This window comes from Anas acuta, chromosome 4 (assembly GCF_963932015.1).
Source record: "Anas acuta chromosome 4, bAnaAcu1.1, whole genome shotgun sequence".
NCBI lineage: Eukaryota > Metazoa > Chordata > Aves > Anseriformes > Anatidae > Anas > Anas acuta.
In genome coordinates, this window is record NC_088982.1 from 68156574 (window position 1) to 68173120 (window position 16547).

A 16547-nucleotide genomic window follows, 5' to 3' on the forward strand; every position below is an offset into this window, starting at 1 on the left:
CAACACCTGTATAGAAATAGTTCTGGATAGACTCTCTGTTTGGGTCACCACGGTCTTTATGGGGCAAGCCCTCTGTCTAGTGGAGACCACGGCAGAAACTGCGGTCACAGAGGCTGCCAGTAGATAGGATGGACTATCTGCTGAGACAGGTCAGGCACTGCGGCTGTGCCAGCTCTTCAGAATATGTTAATCACTTCTGTACTACTGAGCATCTGAATATCTCAGTATCTAAACTTAGATGATGTGTAGTTTGAAACACAACGATATCCAGGATTCCTTGGTACATTTGTCTTTAAAGACAAAGGAAATACTTTATTCATTTTAATAGTTTTTCAATAAGCTATTTTATACTTTACTTTTCCCTTTGGAAGACATATTGTCTTTGCTGCTTGCTTTTCTTTTTTTTTTTTTTTTTGGCCAGAAGTCCTACACTAATTTGGTGTGTTCGTTTTAACCTCCCTTTTATAAAATTCAGTCATCAACTGTGATTCATGAATTAACTTTCAGTCATAATCAGAGCTGTATGTCACTTTTGTAACTTCTGAAAATGTTGATCAACTCATGTTGCATTCCTCCTTCTTGACAGCAAAATCAAAACATGAGTTTTTTCATTAAGTTCTCTTATCAAAGACCCATTTCTTTTACTTTCTCTTAATCCGGACACGCTGATGCATTTCTGCATGACATGACTCTTGGAATGTTCACTGAATTCATGAATCATTTCACAGAATACTATTTTTGGATAAAGGTAAGTGGGAGACAAATATTGCATCTCTCTTCCTTTCATTTTTTTGAATTAATGACTGACCTGTAGCTATCCATCTTTATCCTCGTTATTCCAAGTCCATGAAAAACTCCTTTCTGGTTTGGCCACACAAGGGACTTATCATGGCATTTTCTTTTCTTTAGTGAGGATGGTTCAGGAGAATAACCATTCATTTAAGTTTCTGACAGAAGGATAAGTATTGAAACAGAGCCCAAACAGTGGTTGAATCTTTGAGAAAGGTACATGTTTGAAATGTATCCTAAGAGTACTGTAGGAAACAGAAGTCTGTGAGGAATTTAATGTGGCAGTTCTGAAAGAGCCCCATTTCTTCACTGGGGTTGTGTGGGTTCTTGCTAATAAATCACAAAAGTGAACCTCGTGGAAAAACATATGAACCATATTGTCCATCATCAACTGCAATATACATTTTTTTCACAGAATAATTAGCTATTTAGCTGTTTTTCTATATAGTAAGGAATTGACATTCTGCCGTGATGCTTTCTCCATTTGTGTCTTGTCTCCCTGTCCTTTAATTAGCCATTGTGCTGCAGGCAAATTAAGTACAGCAAATCTTGGTGGGTTATCCGATAATCCTAAATTCAGAGGTGTTTTCCCTTCTGTTCTTGAATTCATAATTTGTACAGTTGAAGATCTGTAGTTAATTTGCTTGCCTGTTTGCATTCAGAGCATACCAGAAAACAAGTCCATGAGCTTTTTCTCTGCAGGCATGCTCTGCACATTTTTGGTGATACAGGAAAGAAACAAAGAATACCAGGATTGAAATTATGGCTGTGCAAGTCTGAAGAGAGTTTCATTTGCCCTGCATGTCCCCAAATTAGTAGGTGACAATAATCGTTAAGGAAGTTGCTGAAGTTGTAATTGGTATTTCTACTACCATACGTTGAGGTAGACAAAATCCATTATTTTCCTGCTGCTGACATATGAAGGTCACTTATGAGAGCCACTGACTCAAGAAGTAGTGTCATTGCTAATGGAAAGAAAAAAGAGGCTGATGCTTGGGTATATTTTTTAATAGCTTTTCTCAAATTATGTGGGCAGCTGCAATTTCATTATTTGTTCTCAATTTATTAGTCTCCAATAGCATTTAAAGAAGCAGATAAGGATTTTCAAAATCAAAGCTTAAAGCAGAGTGGACACAATTGCAGATGCTGATTTCTCAGACAAAGTACCATTTCAACTTTTTGGGCAAGTTTCAGTGTTCTGTAGTAACAAGACCCTATAAAGAACAAAACACTGGTTAATGAGGTCTATGTTTCATTTCTCTGTCTTTATATGTCACCCCATGGATCTTAATATTTGATATATTATTAAACATATAAAACTGACAGTAGTACTCAAGCTCAGTAATTATAAAACACTCGCTTATCTCTACAGAGCTCTGAGGCTCTAGCAGGATAAACACTTAAGAGAATGTTTCATCTTCAGCAGAACAGACAATTTAATTTCAGTCTTGTATGATATATTTTTCCTGTCCATAGTGTAACAAAATTCTTTACAAAACAATCAAATACAAGCAAAGTGAATATATGGACAGACATAGCAATTTGTATCATGCTCAGTAAATCTAAATGGATGTTTCATTCCAAAAACTGGATGAAATTCCGCTTGCTTAGTGTTTTGGTGAAAATAGAAATCTCATAGATTTCACATATATTGGGTTGAATTTGAGATATTCCTTCCTACTATAGCCCAGAGTGGTCTGAATTTTTCATACAGAATTTGAACAATATAAGGAATAGAAATCAAAAGACTTGATACCTGTATCTACCACAATGTAGTCCTAGAATTATTCACGGTAACTATTAACAATTTAAAATATACAGTAAGTGAAATGAATAATAGAAACTTTTCTAAATTCACAAACAGAATTAAAGGACTACAGTTGTGAAGCATATTGTCCACTGTACTTTACTATCGGTTCTTTCTTCAGAGATGATCTTGGAAGTCTCTTCCAACCTAGATGATTCTGTGACTGGGATTTTCCCATTTTAGCTTTAATCCCTTCAAAGTGTAATTGGATACTCACCTTCCCCATAATGAATGCAAAGAGAAAGGAAAAAAGGACATGGTCGCAGGTAGAAGTGTTGTTGATCTAAATGCGGGTAGGTCCTTGTGCTTAGAGAAGAGACTGTAGCAAAGGTAGCAATGAAATATACTGGAGGGGAGGTGAGACCTACCTCATACGTATATATGCTGATGTAGGTACTGTAAGTTGGAGGGAAAGTCATAAACCCATGTAGATTTGCTAGCCAAGAATGCAGCTTCAGAAGGCCTGGTTGTTACCTTTGGATGAAAAATATGCAATAATGCAAATCTTTTAAATGTGCAAAGTTTAGTTGTTAATTTACTAAAATTTTTACCGGTAGTTTTCTGCAACACCCTTTTGTCTGAAGGGACTCACATTGGTTGAGAGTCTAGTTCAGAGTGACTTTCAGGTTCAGATGCTACCCAAAATGCAGAGCTTATTACTGAAGTAGCGAACCGTTATACTGATGAAATGGATTCTGCCATACCTAGGTTACTTGGGTACCTAATCCAAATCTTGGATTCATGTTATTGAATTTCATGTTGTTTTTCTTTGAAATCACAGAAAGCAGAACATTTCATAATGTGACGAGATGAAAAATCTCAAAGTAGTTCCTCTGGCCAAACATGCAGCACACCACAGAAAAACAAAACAAAGGGAGTATATTGCAGATTTGTATCTGTATTTCAAACATAGATTACTACTTCCCTTTTGAAACACAGCGCACGTGAAACAAGAAACACTGCTCGCGTTATATTGCTTTATTTTGGCACTGACCTTAGTGTAACACCCCATATACTAGAGCTGAACTATCATCAGCACTGTAGCGTTTTCATTGCATCTGATGGGCAATTGTATAGCAGTCCTAAAACTGCTATGGAAAAATGATCTAAGCCTCATATAAAATTTCAAATGGTGTAACTTTTCTGTATCTGAGGCTGTCTACATTTTGGGTGATGTACATTGTCTGTCTAGAAGCCATTGTGACAATTTTTACAATGGTTTACCAAAATGGATAAATAAAAATTTATAGAGGGATTAAAGATTAAAACTGATGGAAAATTATTAATAACATCATCTTATTATCCATTCAGCACTATTTGTTTTTCAAATAATGAGCAAACAGATATTAAAAAAAAAATAAATGCACTGAGTTGGTGCTTTTGTAAGGAAACATTGGAAATGCACCTCTCCCTAGTCCTAGCACTGCCAAATAGAATCACTTACTCTGCTTTTCACTGTTTTAGAGTATTTTGAAAGCTAATGATATTTACACAGAGGAAAAGGATATGAAAATAAAGTAATTAGTTATAAAACAAGACTTGATCTATGCTGGCACCAGGAAAAAAAAGTCACCCTGCTCTGAGGACAGGCCTTGTAAATGTACATAGCTTTCCTATATTTTTCAAAACTGTGACTTCTGATTTTTAGATGCCCAGCTGAAGTACCTAGAGGTGGATACTGAAGTTCCTAGTGTCTTTCACAACACCTACTTTACTCCCTGGTAAAATCATTGCTTGTTTTGACATCATAAATCCTACTGAGTCAATAAAAAACTATACTCTACTGTGCTATATATATTTGTAACAACTTTCTCTCTTTTGGAAATGTTTCTCTCCTATACAGAATTTCTAAGCTGTGCCAGCCTGATTTATGACTTTTATGATTTCCTACAATGGCTTAAACTGTGGTCACAATGCCTGTTTCTAGTTCATGTTATATCATATATGACTGCAAACTGTTTAAGGCTAAAGAGAAATGGATTCATCCATTTTACTAACTAAACCTGTGCTATTTCTTTGGATGCTGTTTGCTGTCAGTATTGATAGTTTTGCAACAAATAATGTCCACAGGCTGAGTTTTCCTAATGGGCATCAACTAGACAGCATTGTATGGTCTTGGAAGCAAAACAGCAATTTCAGGTTGTAGGAATAAAATATAAACTAAAATATGGTCATGACACAGATGCACTGAATGATGGTGCTGACGCAATGTGCCATTTCTGAACCACTACTGGGAAAAAACGTATTTCAGTCTTTGAAGTACCTACCGTGTTCATGATAATATAAACTGCTGTGCAGGATAAATAGCTATAAAACCATTTTCACTACATTAATTTTTAAAATGTTTATTGTTCATTTTTGAAATGAACTATAAGTTTTAGACTACATCTCAGCCTTACTGTATGGGTATTCAGATCATGGCATGTAGCAGCTATAAAATTACCATACTTGTATGTATTAATCAATGATGTATATTTAAATGCATTTAATACAGTAAGGCTTTATTTTTCATCCAGATTTCCTTCAGTAGTTTCCTGTAGTGATGATTGTATAAGCACCTGAGCAATAACAGTAACACTAAACACTATTTAATACCAAATAAGAGGTCAGATTAGAGGTATTATTCCTTCTTGTTTCTGAGTTTTCTAAATATTTTATGAGTTTCAACTTTGGAACATTTGAATTAATCTGTCTCATATTCTTTATTATTTGAACATATTCTATGTTCAACTGTACTTTTAAAGCAGGAAATTCAGTGAATTTTAAGTAGGTAGGAAACGTTATATTGCTTTTATTTGCTAAATTAGGGCACAGAGAAAAGTTTGTGCTGTCTTTTGAAAACCCTGAAAATAAGATGAATCAGTATTTTTTAATATATGTGATTTAAGATGCAAAATTCTGAATTACTGAAGGCAAAGACTACTCAGGCTTTTGTGACCCTTCCTGACATTGCTCAATTTATAAATGAAGCCAATTTACCCTTGGCTTCTGTGGAGTCTCATAATAAATGTGGTTTCTAACAACAGCAAATACAGAAGTTAGAAAAAGGGAACTTTCTTTTGTCTAATAAAAGAAACAAAACCAGTGGAGTCCATGAGGAGATAAAATCTGTGCAAATGCAGGTCCTTACTTTCACTAATTAAATGGAAGTAATAGTTTGAAAACAATTTCACAAAATGGGATGCCTGCAGAGTCTCTACCTGCTCTTATGTATAGTTTTGTTTAGAAATCTTGTTTCCAGGATATAAATTATTTTATTTTATTTTATTTTTGGTGCAACCAGTGTGGTAATTTTAAGTTAAACAAACGCTAAAATGTAGAGGATATGCATGTTTGAGGTTTTTAGCCAGTATGATGAGAAATACCTGTCAATAGGAAATGAAAATGGATGCTAACTAACAAACATAACAAGAGTAGAGGAAAAAAAAAAAAGCTACAAAGCTTGGCCATTAATATGGTATCATGTATTCCTTTAGTGTGTATGTTAGTGTATTTAATCACTGCCACTTATAACTCAGTGTTCAAGACTTAAAAATCAAATTATATTTTTTATGTCTACTAATGTTCCTTACACAGGAAAGAGACAGTGTCAGCTCATTACTGCAGTGTTCTCCCATGGCTCTTTCCTGAGGGTGAAAAATACCATACCAAAAAAAATTTGTACTGATCAGAAAAAGCTTTTTAAGAGTTATAAACAGTAGGAAAGAAATGATGAAGAAAGTGGAGGAATATAAGTGAACTTCCTAACAGTTATCACCTTTTCTTCACAATTCTTATATCAGTTCCTATGGACTTAATGAAGAAAAATGCCTACTAAAGCTTTTTGTTTGTTTGTTTGTTTAATATAGAAAGAAATCACATTGGTTCAAAAATCAATACTTACCACTGCTGGAATCAAAAGTCTGATTTCTTGTAGTGCACTATATTCTTAATCATGAGTCAAAATATCTTCTTGCTAAAATTATGCATGTGATGAGCACTGTGCAGCATAACAGAAGTTACATGTTAGAATCTACACATAAAAGAAAAGATGTTTTCTTTTGATTATTCTTTCTGATTAAAAAAAGCTATAGGTAGAGGCCACTAGGTAGGGATCAGAACCCTTTTTCTATATGCTGGTCCATTATACCCTTAACTATTGCTTTGCCATTATGATCGCCAAATCCCTATGATTTGGGGATTCAGCAAAGTTAGAGCAGAAAGCAACTTTATACTTGTTGTTTGGTTGGTTTGGTCTGTTGTGTTTCTTTGTTTGCTTTTTGGTCTATGCCCTGTCACCTGGATTAGAAAATAAGTATATATTCATTTTTTCAAGGTAGGCTGTTTTGTGGTTTAACCAGGCTGGGAGCTAAGCACCACACAGCCGTTCACTCATCCTCATCCCTCCCTCCCTGGGATGGAGGAGAGAATCAGAAAGAAATGAAAGCCTGTGGATTAAGATAAAGACAGTGTATTATGACAAAGAAAAGAAAATAATGATGATAATAGTACTACTAATAATAATGTGCATCACTTGTTTCATACACAGTGCAGTTGGTCACCACACGCTGACTGATGCCCAGTCTATCCCCAAGCAGATGGCCCCCCAACCCTGGCTAGCCACCCCTATATATTGTTTAGCATGACACCACATGGGATGGAACACCCCTTTGGCCAGTTTGGGTCACCTCTCCTGGGTCTGTCCCCTCCCAGCTCCTGCTGCACCCCCAGCCTGCCCGCTGGCAGGACAGTGTGAGAAGCTGAAAAGTTCTTGGCTTTGTGTAAGCACTGCTCTGCAACAATTAAAACATCAGCGTGTTATCAACATTTATTCTCATCCTAAATCCCAAACGCAGCACCCTGTCAATTACTAGGAGGAAAATTAACTCTATCCTAGATGAAAGCAGAACAGTAGTGCACATACAATGTGAGAATCTCAGATTAGTCCCTTTTAATTTATGGCATTGTCATGAGTGTGTAGGTACCATGCTGCACCAAGGAATATGCTTCATTGAGTAAGCATATCAATATCTCTTATCTATTTTGTAATTAACTTTTTTTTTCCAAAATTTATAGTATTGGTAAGGAATTGGAGTAATATTTTAATTATGTTTTTTAAATATTCAGTTCTACTTCAAAATGTTGTATTCTAGTAAATTTGTCCCCTATAAAAATTCTTAGCAATGTCTTCTGTCTATGAAGTAATCCTTACTGTGTTTTTAAGGAGAGCAATAGAAGATAGTCATCAGCTAGTATACATAGGTGCACCTTTGATAACTTCAGAGAATGGTGCTTGTTAACAGTGACTGGAGATGTGCTCCAGAGGTATACAAAATACTTTGTGCTAAACTGCCTTTGTAGAAGCATAAGAAGTAGCAGAAACACAAGAAAAATGTTCTATTTCTTACAGGTCTGGAGCGGATATTATGCAATCCCTACAACTCTACTGGTGCACGCTGCCTTGCAGGGAATGAAGTTAAGCCATCAAAATATTCAGACAAATATTGACAACTAGCTGTGCAAACTGAGCGTTTCCTCTGTGAACTGTAAGTAAAAAGTTATGACATACCAGATCCTTACACAAATTTGTTTCACCCCATACATGTGATGCCACCTGCTGAACCACTTATTGTTTTTCCTGTCTGTCAGGAAATAGTTGGGGAACTGGTGCTCTTTAACTTGTTTCTTGTTTTGTATTTTTTTCTCTCAGATGTGTAGTAGGATGTGTGTGGCATATATTTACCTACACGTGCATACCAAATACATAGCAGATTGAAATACTGTTCATAACTGCAAGGGTTCGGTGCTTCTTGTTGAAAGCAAGCCATAAATCATGGAGTTTTATCTTTTTGGATGATACTATTTGCAGCAGAGCATCCTGCATATTTTTAGCCTAGCAATCCACAGAAGTATTTGAGTGAGAAGGCTTCTTTACTCCCTGCCACTTTTGCCAATGAGAATGCAGTTCTGAGTGACTTGTTTGTTCGTGCTTGGGAGTGAGATGCTGTAAGAGAAAGGGAATGTGAGAGGCAAAAGCTGAAAGAAAAAAATCAGAAATAGCAGAAATCTTGACTCTGTTATTTGCACTCTGCAAACACCCCTGCTGAACATAATTATCTTACTAAAAAGCTTTTTCAGTATAGTTCATAGATCACGATAATTACTGAGTAAAGTTAGTACAAAAAAAAAGTTTATATATCATATACATTTGCACTGTCCTACTTGTGGATTTTGCTTGTGTTTCGAGGTGCTTCACAGTTTAAAAAGCTGAAAGATCATTGTCTTTAAAAGTCACATCATGTAGGTGCTAGAGCAATACAGCAGTGACAAAATGTAGGTGGTCAGCATGTCTAGGGCAATGCTGCATGTCCTGTTCTGGTGGGGTAGAATATCGAGCACTCCTTGTTACCTCACAGTGCCAAAAAGTAGAGAGATTAATGTGGACCTCAGAACTGGTAACAGTGTAGTCCTCATGTCAAGGTCCTTCAGACAGTGAAACGCTTCCTTTTGATCTGTTCTCTTTCCTCTGAGAATCTTCTGTAGCCTTTTTCCCTGCTTCTTAGACACTGCAGCTCCCCCCTCCACCAGAATAATACTTCTCCCTCCCAAGCCAATAGCTTTGGAGAGAATTGTTAACAATCGTTCTCTGATCTAGGATTATGCAACTCAAATACATAGACCATTAAAGACATGCAGTGCTAATGAGACACTTTTTCATTACTCTCTTTTCCTGAGATCTGGGGTCAGCTCACCCAAGGGACTCCCTCAGCTGCACACTCAGGAGCCCAGGTTTTGCATTTTGCTATAATCTGTACTGTAGTCCTCTAAATAACGGCATCTATTAGCATTTTGATGAGACCCTACAGGTCCCCTGCTGCTATTTCCTTGTAACTCTCCCCAGACACGATGTGCCATGCCATCACACACTCCAACTGTACTACCTCCTGCACACCATCTTAGCCCATACTCACATCGCTCTGCCAGCAACTCACGATATCTTTTATCCTTCAGCTTTCATTTTGTTGCACCTAGACTCATCGTTTTGCCTTAAATGTACTTTTCACAGTGCATTACCACTTTCACCCTAGGAGACTGACCATCAGGTGCCCATTTCCCTCCTGTTGAACAATCCCAGATCCATTCCCTGGACTTGCACTCCTCTTCTGCCTTGTGTCTGCATGCAGGTGTGCAAGCCCTGACCCTAACCCAGGTGCCTGGCAAGCAGTGGCTGGGCTGGGGATGTGCCAGCACTGGGACACCAGCTTTACTGAGGGGAGCACAGCACTTAGTGCCACTTAGCACAGGACAGCAAGTTGTTGTGCATCACTTCTTCCAGGGTGCAGGCTTTTACCTTGTACTTAGTGTTACGTAGCCAAGGAGTGTCAGCCTGACTCTTGTTTATTATAGGTAAGATCAGGCGGTAAGCAAGATGCAACTGAAGAGTGGTAGGTCATTGCTAGGTGGTGGCGTGTTTGGATGACTGTGCACATGGTCAGTGGTCAAGAGGCAGGCTGAACTGCCTCAACTATCACAGGAAAAAAAAAAAAGCATAATATGAGCAGTAACTCAACTGGTGCCAAGTCTGCTGGGCACCTAACTCTTATCATTGCTTTGATGGATGGCCTTGGCTGGATCTCTTGCTCTGCATATGCCTTGCTTTTCTTCTCTGTGAGATTTATGTAATGTTATCAAATTGCTTGGAAAGCACTGAGGTCTAGTCATAAGAAGACAATGTAAGAGCTAGGTCTACTTCATTATTAATTTGCTTTCCTATCACTCATTGTATCTAACTTTGGGGCTTGCTTTCTTTTCTGTTACTTTAAAGTTTATTACATTACTGTTATCTTTCATTTGTGTGGCTGTAATTTTGGATATCAGTGCATACTTATTATCTAAGTAGTATATAAGTATGTGCCTACTGACCTTACTTCTTAGAATAAACTTTCTTCAAGTATTTGTTGCCTGCCTAAAGATTTCTTATAAACTCCTTAGTCATTAAAATTGCTAATTTTTACCATGAAATACAGCAGTTGTAAACATAAATATGTCAATTTGAATTTTAAAATATGCCTGCATTTTGTTTTCTTAGAACTCAGTCCTGCAAGGTGATAAACAGGTTGTCCTGATGATTTCAAATCAACTGTTCACATATTTAACTGTTAATGAGATAAATATGTGCTTTGTTGGATTAGATTCTGCTGGACAAAGACCATTAAAATTTAGATATTCTGCCACACTGAGAAGAAATTAATTTCATAGATAAAAGCTGAACACCACAGGGGCAGTGTTTCTTAAACATTTCCAAAATGACACATGTAACTTGTATTTATCCAACCTTTTATAATATAGATTACATTCTCTCAAGATATTTTATTTTATTATTTTTGAAGGACTGTCGTCATGTGTAACTACCAAAGAACAAACCTAAGATTTTTATTTTCCATAAACTGATAGGAATCTAGACACCCACCTTATATGCCTAATTTTAACCTAAAACTAGTTTTTACATCTCATGGAAAAATAGAGGTCTGCAGCACATTTGCTGACACATCCTTAACTATAGCATTGCTACTGGGTTCCTCTGTAATACAGTACATATTTCTTTGTGAAAGAACTGAAAGCTGCAATAATAAAGCTTAACTTTATGGTATCGAAATTCTCTGTGTTTGTACCTCCAGGGAGAAAAACAATTAGAGAAAGACAATCTACCTAAATAGGCTGGGAAACTGAATTGCTCTGTGTATGCTTCATTACCCTCCCTCTTTCTCATCTCACACTTTCCACAAATAGCATGATTATGTTTACCTGACATCTTCATGCTTCCCTGCTGAGCAGACTGAGGAAGCCTGGCAGCTGAGATCAGCTGTGCTTTCTATGGAGAACGAATTATATATATATTTTTTAAAGGGCCCAATTCTTGAGCTATTTCAGTGAGAAGCTTCAGTGTCCCTGGCACTCAGGTAGGGAGCAGAATATATTAAATGACAATGGGCATTTAAAAAAAAATAATAAAATAAAATAAGGATCCTTGATAGTAACAAGCTTGGCTGACAAAATGTTGATACATCCTTAGTTGTTTGATACAAAGGCGTGTCTGGAGAATCTAAATGTTAACTTTGTGAACTGCATGGCTGACAGCTGACTAATTTTTTCTGGAAGGTGCCTCTTTTCAAAAGTGATTCAGGTATGCTTCTTTTCAAAAGCGATTTTGCCCTGCAAAATTAGCTCCTAAGGGTTGCACTGAAATAAAATGCCTTTTTATAGATTAAAAAAAAATCTTAATATAAAGAAAAAAGATCTAGAATAAGCTCTGCAGTGAAAGTTATCAAATGTTTTTTCAGTGACTGCTTTGGAGAACTGAATCGTAAATTCAGCAAAAAGACTTGAGAAATATACAGGTTGCCCTTATAAGGAGCAGGTATTTTATTTTTCAGACTTCTCAGGTAATGGAGAAGAATTCAGCACTTTCTTGTTCTGAATTGCCAAGTTATAAATCTGAATAACTAAACTACAGATAATTGGACACAATTCCTCAAATTAGAAACCAATATTACATGTGAGAATTAATGACATTTCATTATGCATTACTGTCTACATTAATAAACTATGACTGTATTAGTCTTAGCAGCAGCATACAAGGCTCTATTTCTTGTAGCCCCTGGGATCTTGCTCTAAATCTAGTTTTAATCTAATGCTGTAGGAGCTGCAGAATAACTGAACTTGAATTCAGCTGAATGTTAGTTTGAAGCACCCAAATATACTCTGTGAAAACACTGTCATGGGATATGCAGGTACCTGTCCTCTGCTTTGTTTCCAGTGTAGTACAGATTTGTCAGTGTAGAATGCAGTGTGACTTTTTTTTTTTCCCTCCAGTGGAGTTTCTCTCAAATGTTAGCATATTTCTGTCATCTACACATAAAGTCATAGTCATCGTAATATCAGGCTTAATATCAGTAGCCTAAAACCTTGCTTCTACGTTGTCTTTCCCAGCAGCTGAAAAGACACTGGCTGTCAGAATTTCTGCTTTTCTCTGTTTTGATCTTACAGTGACCATGATCTGACCATGCTCTTCAGGTGCTAAAAGCTTCTTCTGAATAACTAGAACTCAAGATTTGTTCTACATCTTACAAAATGTCATCAAATGTAGAGCATGGAATTAATGGGCACCCCTGCTTTTCTGCCCTTTCACTGGTACCTTCTGATGCTTGTTACAGTTAAAGACAATTCACTAATGTGATGACTTGGCAACTGTCCCGAATTTTCCTTAAATACACTGTATTAAAATGAAATCTGTAGGTTTTAATTCTACTTTCACTATTAGTGAACAACATAAAGTAGACTAGTTGAAATCAGAATGATTAGCCTGGATGAAGACATGGTTACCTTTCCAACCACCTCTAATTCCTGCTCCATCATCTCAAAGCTAAGACATCCTGCAATGTTACAATAAATTGCTGATATTTCTGGCTAACAAACCTCAATCTGTTAGCAGACCTGCATTAATCATTGTGGGTGTCACATTATTATTGGAAAACAGTGGATAAACAGGCAGAAAACTCACAAATTCATACTTCAAAGGACCTTGTAATTCATGTTCATAATTTGTTTCGGGATAAATGCTGCAATACCTAGGCAACAATCATAGCCTTATTTGACCTTAGACAATTATGGCATCACAGTTCCACTCCCCAAAACTCATAACATAAGGAAAGATGTCTCAGAAGACCTGGAAATATCAGCAGGATAGTTATGATTCATTTAACATGCAATAACCAAAGACAAGCTATTGACTTCTTGTGTGTGTTACAGCAACAAAGGGAAGGGTATCTATGGCAAGGCAGTAAAATAATGTCACACACCTTGCTCTCATTTATTAATAGTATGTGGAGATCTACATATTTTATATTACACTGATCTAGGCTCAGATCCTTCAGTCACTAATTATATGCAGAAGAGTATTATTGCATTAACATTGTTAATGCATTTCATAGAATCATAGAACAGCTTGTGTAAGGGGAGGGACATTAAAGACCATATAGTTGCACCCCCCAGCCATAGGCAGGGATGCCACCCGCTAGATCACATTGCCCAGATCCTCATCCAACCTGGCCTTTGAATACCTCCATTCTGGCCAACCTGTTCTAGTGCCTCACCACCCTTAGAGTGAACAATTTCCGCCTAACACCTAGTCTAAACCTCCCCTCTTTTAGTTTAAAACCATTCCCCATTGTCCTGCCTTTATCTGTCCAAGCAAAAAGTTGTTCTCCATCTTTTTTGTAAGCCATCTTTAAGTACTGAAATGCTGCAACAAGGTCTCCCTGGAGCCTTCTCTTCAGGCTGAACAACCCCACTCAACACTCTCAGCCTTTCTTCATAGGAGAGGTGCTCCAGCCCTCTGATCATCTTCATGGCCCTCCTCTGGACTTGCTCTAACAGGCCTACATTTTTCTTGTGCTGGGGGCACCAGACCTGGATGCAGCACTCTAGGTGGGGCCTCACAAGGGCAGATTAGAGGGGGACAATCACTTCCCTCCACCTGCCCACCCCTCTGTTGATGCAGCCCAGGACACAGTTGGCCTTCTGGGCTACAAGCGTGTACTGCTGGCTTATGCTGAACCTTTACTCTACCAGAACCCCCAAGTCTTTCTCCACAAGGCTGCTTTCAGGGAGTTCTTCTCCCAGTCCAGCTTCGTGTCTGCCATGCTGGCTGTCTTGGATCACCTCCTTATCTTGTGTATGCATTGGCATTGCTTCCAGAAGGGTCTGTTCTACGATCTTGCTGGGCACAGAGGTGATATGTACATTTGTATAGATGTTTGATTTCTACAAATAATGTTTAATTCATTTTTCCAAACATCACAAAACAATGCAAGGAACCCAACTACCTGCTATGATTTGTATGTTTGTGGCTTCCCTTTTCTTTGTGCTGCTATAAAAAATAATAGCCAGTTAAGGTTTCAAGAGTTTTTCTTGCCAGCTAGCATTAACTCGAACTTAGTGACTCTTGGGTTTATGATCTGTCTCCTGACCATATTTTTTCTCCTAGTGCCAAGAAAGTATTTGTATGAGCCAACACTGTCATTCACCATTTACCTTAGATCTTAGAAACAATCTTATACACTCTTGTGTATAAGAGCCACTTATACAATCTTGATAGCCTTTCCTCTGCTTTGTTTCCAGTGTAGCACAGATTTGTCAGTGTAGAATGCAGTGTGGCTTTTTTTTTTTTTTTTTTTCCCCTCCAGTGGAGTTTCTCTCAAATGTTAACATATTTCTGTCATGGAATTGACAACATTAAACTAGTTGTAACCTACTATGGTCTAATGAAAATGAGTTTAGAAATGTACTCAGATATAGACTTCAGAGATCTTTGTCCATAAATGGATTTAAATTCTAAGTAAGACTGAACGAAAGTGGATCTCTCAGCTCTGCATAGAGTCATTGGTTGAGGGTCTAGACCTTAAAGTGAGAGAGAGAGCAGTATGCTGAGGCAGGACCCAGCTCCAAAACAATGATCTCTAGAACTAGTAACCATAGGGCTGTCTTGGTGGGCTGCTTTGTTGACCCAGTTATTCCTGGGAGAAGGCAGCCTTGATGCAACTTTGCTGCTTTTAGAAACCGAGCTGACGTTTCTGTACTGTGAGGTGCCCTTCTATATCAGGTCATTCAGAACTAGCTGCAAGATTTCTGTATTGCAGCACGTTTCACAGTGCTAGGCTTACCTGGAGAGCCCTTTCTGAAGGTGTGCACTGTCTGCTAAACTAGAGATTGGTTAGATGCACAGAAAATGTCTTGGTTTTCTGTCGCTATTAAAAAGAAATGAGAGAGATAAAAAAAAAAAAAAAAAAAAAAAAAGAGTGCACCTTGCTAGTGTTGTTTCTTGAGAAATAGCAATAAACAAGTCCATTATTAATAACCCAATAAAAAACTCTTCTGTGCTAAATATACTGGGTCAGCTTTGTGATGGGTGTCAGTCTGCCTGCTTCCACTGATTAAAATAAAACTGCAATGATTTACACCTGTGTTGACTCAGCATACTTGCCCTTGTAAGTAGCCTGTGATAAAATAGACAAATAAAATAAAAGCACAAATCCTGTATGATATAGATATTGCTTAAATAATTCATTATGGCTGCAGGGATAGAAGTAAATACAAAGAAAAATGCTTGCCTTTTGAAATACTAGCTAGAGCAAAGTCTCTCTTTTTTTTTTTTTTTTTCAGGCTGGGGTAGCTCATATTTTCTTGCTACATACTCTTCAAGAACTTATAAAAGTGCACAACTCTTTAGGGTCTCACTTATTCACATGGTGAAGCTGACATAGTCCCATAGATCTGTACACAACTGTGAGCACTGAAACAAATGCGGGCATGTAGCATATAAACCTGCAGTCCATTTATTACAGAGAACAGCTCTACTGCTATTAAACTCCCGTCCAGCTTCTTAATGGTGTCTCTCTGTTGTTAAGTTACTCAGCTTTCTTTAGCACTGTGATTGAGCGGCACTTTGGCTGAATCACAAATGTGGCCCTTGTACCTGAATTATGCAGTGCTCAGTAGATGGCTGCTAAGCACCGTGTCTGCTTAATGCTAAATAGTTACTGTTAATTGAATAGTAAGATGGAGGGGGATTACAAATAATTACCAGTCTATGTTTATGTTTACTCCTTTTGTAGAAACCAATGGCTCACTCACCTAAATAGAAACTCCTCATCTGTATGACACTGCAGCTTTCAATAGGTGTGGAAAAACATCTATTCAGAAAAAAATATATATTACTTTATGGTCCTGTAAAAACAATGGAAAGATTTGTACCACATCAGTCACTTGAAGCATTGTCTTTGCATACTTGAAATGTTGGTTACTTCATTATTTATTTTTTTTCATGTAATATCTGTTTTCGTATTGAAATCTACTGTATTTTATAATTTTTTACCACAAAACTCAGAAACAAATCACTCCAAAATCCCATACT

The 16547-nt window shown here is 37.3% G+C and overlaps 1 long non-coding RNA gene across 1 annotated transcript in view; it reads left to right on the top strand.

Moving 5' to 3' along the window:
* The window catches only part of LOC137855282 (uncharacterized), a 180714-nt gene that overhangs the window by 13109 nt on the left and 151058 nt on the right, over positions 1-16547 (top strand). The window contains exon 2 of the long non-coding RNA XR_011095670.1: positions 7986-8121. This is a non-coding gene — a long non-coding RNA (uncharacterized lncRNA). The remainder of the gene's footprint in view (positions 1-7985; positions 8122-16547) is intronic.